The 8,950-nt window shown below is 45.5% G+C and overlaps 1 non-coding gene across 1 annotated transcript; it reads left to right on the top strand.

The window, feature by feature from the left end:
- Positions 1 to 7,977: 7,977 nt before the first annotated feature.
- On the top strand, positions 7,978 to 8,059 carry trnas-uga (transfer RNA serine (anticodon UGA)). Its single transcript has one exon. It is a non-coding gene; the product is annotated as a tRNA-Ser (tRNA).
- The last annotated feature ends 891 nt before the right edge of the window (positions 8,060 to 8,950 follow it).

Genomic DNA, 8,950 nt, shown 5'->3' with positions numbered 1-8,950 from the left:
GTTTATACTATATATCATCTTGCCTCATCACACCTCAAGCCAGGAACCTGGATCAGTCCAGTTCCTTTCCACACATGGAGTTGCTTTTTCTAATTCATTGACTGCTGATATAATAGATTATTGGCCTTGAGAATCAGCTGAAAATTAGGTTGAACTTTACATTTTTTCTGTCTTTTTGCAAAGTTAGGTCCATACTTCTTTGTTTCAACCATGCTTTCACAGATTTCACCAAAAATGATAATTTTCCATTACAGGGGATCAGGCTGACAGTGACTCAATAAGTGTGATGGAGTGAGGATGATAGTGACTAAATGAGGGTGAGGTGTCAGTGTGGTAGTGACACAGACTGTGTGAGTGGATCAGGCCGATAGTTACGCAGTGCGGGGGGTCAGAGTGATAGTGATGCAGTAAGTCTGAGGGATCAGATCAATAGTGACACAGTAAGTGTGAGGTGGTCAGGGTGATAGTGAAGCACTTCATGTGAGGGGTCAGTGTGACAGTGACGCAGTAAGAGTGAGTGGTCAGGCTGATAGTGACGCAGTAATTGGAAGGAGATCAGGCTGATAGTGATGCAGTAAGTGTTACAGTGTCAGGCTCATCCTGACGCATAAAGTGGGAGGGGACAGGGTGATAGTGACGTAGTAAGTGTGATGGGGTCGGGCAGAGACTGACGCAGTGAATTTGAGACAGTCAGGGTGATAGTGAGGGAGGAAGTGTGTGCGTTCAGGCTGGTCGTGACACATTAAGTTGAGGGTGTCAGGCTGGTAATGGCCAATAAGAGTGAGGTGTTAGGGGAATAGTGACGCAGTCAGTGTGAGGTGTCAGGCTGTTAGTGATGCGGTAAGTGTGAGGGGTCAGTCTGATAGTGAAGCAGTAAGTGTGAGCGGGTCAGGCTGATAGAGACGCAGCAAGTGTGGTGGGGTCAGGCTGATAATGTCACAGTATGTGTGAGGGGTCAGGCTGATACTGATGAAGTAAGTGTCGGTGAGTCAGTGTGATCCTAATGCAGGAAGTGAGAGGAGACAGGGTGATAGTGATGCAGTGAGTGTGAGGGGATCAGCGTGATGGTGACAGAGTAAGTGTGAGTGTTCAGGCTGATATTGATTCGGTATGTTCAGGGCGTCAGGCTACTACTGGCTATTAAGTGTTAACTGGCAGGGTGATAGTGATGCAGGAAATGTGAGGAGTCAGACTGATAGACACGGTGAAATTGTGAGGGGTCCGGCTGATAGTGATGCGGGAAGCGTGCGAGTGTCAGGCTGATAGTAACGCAGTAAGTGTGTTGGGAGCAGAGTGATAGGAACGCAATAAGTGTGAGCGGCTTTGGATGATAGTGACAGGTCAGTATGAGGGGGAGGATGGTAGTGATCCAGTGAGTGTGAGGTGTCAGGATGACATGGAAGCAGACTGTGTGAATGTGTCATTGTGATGGCGACATGGCAAGTGTGATAGGGTCAGGGTGACAGTGACGCAGATGCTTTCAGGGGGTCAGGTTGTAGTGATGCAGTAATTGTGAGGGGTCAGGGAGACAGTGACGCAGTGAGTGTGAGATGTCAGTGTGATAGTGACGCAGAACATTTGAGGGGCTAGGCTTATCGTGACGCAGTATGGGCAAGGGGTCAGGGTGACATTGATGAAGATGCACTCACAGGGCCAGGTTGTAATAAAGCTGTAAGTGTGAGTGTCTCAGGCTGATAGTGATGAAGTAAATGCAAGGGGGTAAGGCGGTTAGGGATGTTGTAAGTGTGCAGGGGTAGTGCTAGAAATGACGCAGTAAATGTGAGTGTTGAAGCTGATAGTGACACATTAAGTTTGAGGGACCAGGCTGATCTTGACGCAGTAAGTATGACGTTGTCTGGATGATAGTTACGCTGTAAGTGTACGGGGGCTCAATGATCTTGACGCAGTAAGAGTGGGGAGTCAGGGTGGTAGTGACACAGTAAGTATGAGTGGGTAAGCCTGATCGTGGTGCAGTATATGTGAGGGAGTCAACTTGGTAGTGGTGCAGTATGTGTGAAATGGTCAGGCTGATATTGATGCAGTGTGTTCGGGTCAAAGTGATCGTGATACAATATGTGTAAGCAGCTCAGGATGATAGTGACACAGTGGGTGTGAGATACCAGTGTGATAGTGACGCAGTAAGTGTAAGGGGTCAGGATGACAGTGACACTAAGTGTACGGCCCTCAGTGTGATAGTGCCACAGCAAGTGTGGGGTGTTAGGGTGTAAATGACGTCGTAAGTGAGAGAGGGGCCTTGCGATAGTGAAGCAGTAAGTGTGAGGGAGTCAGGCTAATAATGACACAGTCAATGTGATGGGGCAGTGTTTTAGTGACAAGATAAGTGTGAGACGTCAGTCTGATACTGACACAATAAATGTGATGGAGTCAGGCTGATAGTGACACAGTAAGTGTGAGGGGTCAGCCTGATAGTGACACAGTAAGTGTGAGGGGTCAGCCTGATAGTGACACAATAAGTGTAAGGATTCAGGGTGATAGTAACATGGGAAGTGTGAGGGCGTGACTGAAAGTGACGCAATAAGTGTGTGGCGGTCAGGCTGATGGGGACGCAATAAAAATTAGGCCAGCAGGGTGAAAATGGCAAAGACTGTGTGAGTGGGTCAGGGTGATAGTGACGCAGTAAATGTGAGGAGGTCAGGGTGCGAGTGACACAGTAAGTCTGAGGGGTCAGACTGATATTGACGCAGTAAGTATGAAGGGGTCAGGCTGAGAGTGACGCAGTCAGTGTGAGGGGGAGAGTTTTAGTCATATAGTAAGTGCGAGGCATCAGTCTGAAACTGATACGAAAAGTGTGAATGGGTCAGGGTGATATTGACGCAATACATCTGAGGGGTCAGGCTGATAGTGACGGAATCAGTGTGATTATGCAGAGTTTGAGTAACATGGTAAGCGTGAGGCGTCAGTCTGATACTGACACAAAATGTGTGATGGAATCAGGCTGATAGTGACGCAGTAGGTTTTAGGAGTGAGGGTGATATTAACATAGGAAGTGCGAGGGCGTCACTGATAGTGACGCAATATGTGTGTGGTTGTCAGGCTGATAGTCACGCAGTAAAAATGAGGATGTCAAGGTGAAACTGGTGCAGTTTGTGTGAGGATGGCAGATGGACAGTGATGCAGTAAGTGTGAGGGGTTCACGCTGATATTGAGGCATGCAAGTGTGAGGGGCCAGGTTGATAGTGACGCTGTGTGCTGGCGGGTCCGGCTGATAACGACGCAGACAACGTGAGTGTCTCAGTGTGACAGTCATGCATTACGTGTGTGAGGGTCAGGGTGAAAATGACAGAGAAAGTGTGAGGGGGTCAGGTTGATAGTGATGCTGTAATTGTGAGCTTGATCAGCGTGATAGTGAGAGGCTCAGGCTAATAGCGACACAGTAATTGTGAGGGGGTCAGGGTAGTAGTGACGCAAAACCTGTGAGCGGGTCAGGCGAATAGTGATGCAGTACGTGTGAGGTGTCAGGCTGATAGTGACGCAGTAAAGGTGAGAGTGTTGGTGTGCTAGTGATGCAGTAAGTGTGAGCCGCTCAGGATGATAGTGCCACAGTAAGTGTAAGGAGTCAGGATAATAGTAACATAGGAAGTGTAAGGACGTGACTGATCGTGACAAAGTAAGTGTTTGGCAGTCAGGCTGATAGTGACGCAGTCAAAATGAGGGTCTCGAAGTGAAAGTGGGGCAGTAAATGTGAGGGCACCAGATGGATAGTGATGCAGTAAGTTTGAGGGGTTCACGCTGAAATTAAGGCGGTAAATGTGAGGGGTCAGATCTATAGTGATGCAGTAAGTGTCGGCACGTCAGGCTGACAGCGATGCATTCAAAGACCAAATATCCAAGGCTCACTGTAGTGCTGAATAGCGAGACTTCTCAAGGCTAAGATAAAAATCAATATTTCTCATCCTGGTCATAAATCACAATGCTTCATTGTTAAATTGTCCTCTCCTGCTTCTAGATTCACCAATGAGGGAACAAAATGTAATTGCACCACCCTGTTTATCTCTTCAAATATTTTGCAACTCTCAATGAGATTACCTCTCTTGTGTTGAAACTGTTAAAAAAAGAACGGATTTGCCCAATTTCAATTCACAGGACTAACGTTCATCCATGACATCAAGGCTAATCACCATTCGTGGTATTCCTCATATGACATTAGTATCTTTCCTAAATTGAGGATTATAATTCCTCATACTGTAGTCCAAGTGCGGTTGAACTGAGCCACAATACATTGGAAATAATGCTTCGTTCTCGTGCCCTGAAATCCTTCTGCAGCTTTCACAACAGACTTCTACAACTGCTGCTAGACTTCAATGACTTATTAAAAACTTCTCCAAGATGCAATTCTAAAAATCTGTACATCACACTTTCTTCTTCAAATCTTCGACAAATAAACTCCACATATTTCCCACCTGACAAGTAGGATAAAGTCAAATCGTTGCTATTTATCAAATCATGAGGGACATGGATAGGTTGACTCGTGTTTTTCTGCTGGTGAGGAAGTCAAGACTTAGAAAACATCGGTTTAAAATTAGTGGGTAAGGATTTAAAAGGGACGTCAGGGGCAACTTTTTCAGTCGTGTCCATAATGAGCTGCCAGAGAAATTGTTGGAGACTGGTACAACTGTAACATTTAATGGCATCTGGATGGATATATGAGTAACAAGGTTCAGAGGGATGTAGGCCAAAAGTTGGCAAATGGGACCTACTAATTTAGGATAACTGTCCTCAATGGTCAAATTGGAAAGAAGGGCCACTTTCCGTGTTGTATTGTTCAAGGACTTGATGACTCTAGAACAACCGCAAAAACTTTGCAAATACTTCTGTCAAGACGATTTCAAGTTCCAAATCATCGGTCAATCTTCCTCTCTTGTGTTCACAAGTTCATTACCTGATGTCAGAACTTACGGATTAGTTGGTTCTGCATTCTTTCTAATTCCGACTTTTTTTTACGAGTGTAGCTAGTGTTTATGGACTTAGCATCAACATTTCTAATACCATATTTTGATGAATATTAAAACACAACTTTGGTACCAGATGATGAGCAATTGAGTCAAAATCGATCGGACACAGTGAGACAATGATCCTCTCTTCATGTGGTGTACATCCGTGACTCTAAAATTCGATGAAGAATCATTCCCACAACTTCAGGGTGGCATTTCTAATTAGAAATGGTACAACGGCTGCAGAAAGGAAGTTTGAGGGGTATCTGCCTCTGGAGGTAGTATGGGCTGAAGTCAGAAATAGGAAAGGTGCAGTCACCTTGTTGGGTGTTTATTATAGGCCCCCCAATAGCAGCAGAGATGTGGAGAAACAGATTGGGAAACAGATTTTGGAAAGGTGCAGAAGCCACAGGGTCGTAGTCATGGGCGACTTCAACTTCCCAAATATTGATTGGAAGCTCTTTAGATCAAGTAGATTGGATGGGGCGGTGTTTGTGCAGTGTGTCCAGGAAGCTTTTCTAACGCAGTATGTAGATTGTCCAACCAGAGGGGAGGCCATATTGGATTTGGTACTCGGTAATGAACCGGGACAAGTGGTGGGCTTGTTAGTGGGTGAACATTTTGGTGATGGTGACCACAATTCTGTGACTTTCACCTTGGTTATGGAAAGAGATAGGTGCGCACAACAAGGAAGTTTTTACAATTGGGGGAAGGGAAATTACGATGCTGTAAGACAGGATTTGAGGAGCATACGTTGGGAGCATAGGCTGTCAGGGAAGGATGTGGTGGAAATGTGGAACTTTTTCAAGGAGCAGATACGACGTGTCCTTGATATGTATGTACCGATCAGGCAGGAAAGAAATGGTCGTGTGAGGGAGCCTTGGTTGATGAGGGAGGTTGAATGTCTAGTAAAGAGGAAGAAGGAGGCTTACATAAGGTTGAGGAAACAGGGTTCAGACAGAGCAGTGGAGGGATACAGGATAGCCAGAAGGGACCTGAAGAAAGGGATTAGGAGAGCTAAGAGAGGGCATGAAAAATCCTTGGCGGATAGGATCAAGGATAACCCCAAGGCATTCTATGGGTATGTGAGAAACCTGAGAATGACGAGAACGAGGGTAGGTCCGATCAAGGAGAGTGGTGGGAGACTGTGTATTGAGTCGGAAGAGACAGGAGAGGCCTTGAACAAGTACTTCTCTTCAGTATTTACGAACGAGAGGGACCGTATTGTTGAAGAGGAGAGTGTGAAACGGACTGATAAGCTAGAAGAGATACCTGTTAGGAAGGAAGATGTGTTGGACATTTTGAACAACTTGAGGATAGACAAGTCCCCCGGGCCTGACGGGATATATCCTCGGATTATGTGGGAAGCAAGAGAGGAAATTTCAGTACCGTTGGCAATGATCTTCTCGTCTTCACTGGCAACGGGGGTGGTACCAGGGGACTGGAGAGTAGCGAATGTTGTGCCCCTGTTCAAAAAAGGGAATAGGGATAACCCCGGGAATTACAGGCCAGTTAGTCTTACTTCTGTGGTAGGCAAAGTAATGGAAAGGGTACTGAGGGATAGGATTTACGAGTATCTGGAAAGACACTGCTTGATTAGGGACAGCCAGCACGGATTTGAGAAGGGTTGGTCTTGCCTTACAAGTCTTATTGAAGTCTTCGAGGAGGTGACCAGCATGTCGATGACGGTAGAACAGTGGATGTAGTGTACATGGATTTTAGTAAGGCATTTGATAAGGTTCCCCAAGGTAGGCTTATGCGGAAAGTCGGGAGGCATGGGATAGAGGGAAATTTGGCCAATTGGATAGAAAACTGGCTAACCGGTCGAAGTCAGAGAGTGGTGGTAGATGGTAAATATTCAGCCTGGAGCCCAGTTACAAGTGGAGTTCCGCAGGGATCAGTTCTGGGTCCTCTGCTGTTTGTAATTTTTATTAATGACTTAGATGAGGGAGTCGAAGGGTGGGTCAGTAAATTTGCAGATGATACAAAGATAGGTGGAGTTGTGGACAGTGAGGAGGGCTGTTGTCGGCTGCAGAGGGACTTAGATATGATGCAGAGCTGGGCTGAGGAGTGGCAGATGGAGTTCAACCCTGCCAAGTGTGAGGTTGTCCATTTTGGAAGAACAAATAAGCATGCGGAATACAGGGTTAATGGTAGGGTTCTTAGTCAGGTGGAGGAACAGAGGGATCTTGGGGTCTATGTACATAGATCTTTGAAGGTTGCCACTCAGGTGGATAGAGTTTGTAAGAAGGCCTATGGAGTATTATCGTTCATTAGCAGAGGGATTGAATTCAAGAGTCGTGAAGTGATGTTGCAGCTGTACAGGACTTTGGTTAGGCCACAGTTGGAGTACTGTGTGCAGTTCTGGTCGCCTTACTTTAGGAAAGATGTGGAAGCTTTGGAGAGGGTGCAGCGAAGATTTACCAGGATGTTGCCTGGAATGGAGAGTAGGTCGTACGAGGATAGGTTGAGAGTTCTCGGCCTTTTCTCGTTGGAACGGCGAAGGATGAGAGGTGACTTGATAGAGGTTTATAAGATGATCAGAGGAATAGATAGAGTAGACAGTCAGAAACTTTTTCCCCGGGTACAACAGAGTGTTACAAGGGGACATAAATTTAAGGTGAAGGTATAGGGGAGATGTCAGGGGTGGGTTCTTTACACAGAGAGTGGTGGGGGCATGGAATGCGCTGCCCGTGGGAGTGGTAGAGTCAGAATCATTGGCGACCTTTAAGCGGCATTTGGATTGGTACATGGATGGGTGCTTAATCTAGGATAGAAGTTCGGCACAACATCGTGGGCCGAAGGGCCTGTTCTGTGCTGTATTGTTCTATGTTCTATGTTCTATGTTCAGCTTTGTCAGGATCTAGTTTGCGGGGAAAGCCTGACAATCTACAAAGGGAACGTTCGTCTGGGTCTCTGCAAAGGATTTGGCGAAATCTTTGGGTCTTGACAATTTGTTCTTCAAACAAAGTACATATTTCATGAATTAAGTTCTTTTACTATGAAAATTGGCCACTTTCCTGCAGCTGTGATGGCCGAGAGGTTAAGGCGTTGGATTTGAAATCCAATGGGGTCTCCCTGCGCAGGTTCGAATCCCGCTCACAGCGTTGATTCTTTTAAAAGTCATTAATTCCTTTGCAGAATTTGGATTTTGTGGAGCTTCAGCTTTGCATTCAATAGAAAGTAAATTTTCAACTGTGAAGAATCCGAAGTAATTTCAAGACGTCTAATTGAATAAATTATCTGTCGAGACACAAAAAGCCACCAACTTCCAACACGAATCAGTTTCAAAACATTTGTCGGACTATCGTGAAACTTGGATGTTCCGGGGTCGGTGGGTGGGGGTGGGGGTGGGGGGGGCTGTAATTAAGCAAAACATGAAGCAATGCAATACATTTACCTGCAGGTGATGACTTTTTTTTAGGATCAGTTGAAAGTCAAGCTGAGAAAGTTCAACCTAATTTACAACTGACTCTCAAGGCCAATAATCTGTTAAAGCAGCAGTCAATGAATTAGAAAAAGCAACTCCATGTGTGAAAAGGAACTCGACTGATCCAGATTCCTGGCTTGTGGTGTGATAAGACAAGGCGATATCAGCGGAGTAGAATTTACTGGAAATATTTGAAATGGAATGTTAACTGTCTTCTGCTGTCCACATTCATAAGAAACTGTGCATTAAGAACTGAATTTGAAAATTAACGATGAAAATCACACTTAGCCCTCTGCTTGTGGTGTGGCATTGTTCAGAACAAAAGGTTGTTGTTGAGGCTAAAATTGACCAAAATAATCGATGGGGATCTTATCCACGGCCTTCGTTGGAGCAGTTGGTGTGGAGAGCTCAGCATGAAGAACCAAATGCCAATTATTCATCTTGGCTATCTGAATTGCTTAGTTAAACATACTCCCAGTTTAATGTAAAAACATTTGCTCTCAGAGCTAGATGTTTTCATGTCAGCATGTTCCGATCTGAGAAGTAACTCCATGGAGTAGATGTGACT

The sequence above is a fragment of the Chiloscyllium punctatum genome, unplaced genomic scaffold, assembly GCF_047496795.1.
Source record: "Chiloscyllium punctatum isolate Juve2018m unplaced genomic scaffold, sChiPun1.3 scaffold_686, whole genome shotgun sequence".
NCBI classification, from domain to species: Eukaryota; Metazoa; Chordata; class Chondrichthyes; order Orectolobiformes; family Hemiscylliidae; genus Chiloscyllium; species Chiloscyllium punctatum.
The sequence above is the reverse complement of the archived record's forward strand: the minus strand, read 5'-3'. Positions and strand labels throughout refer to the sequence as shown.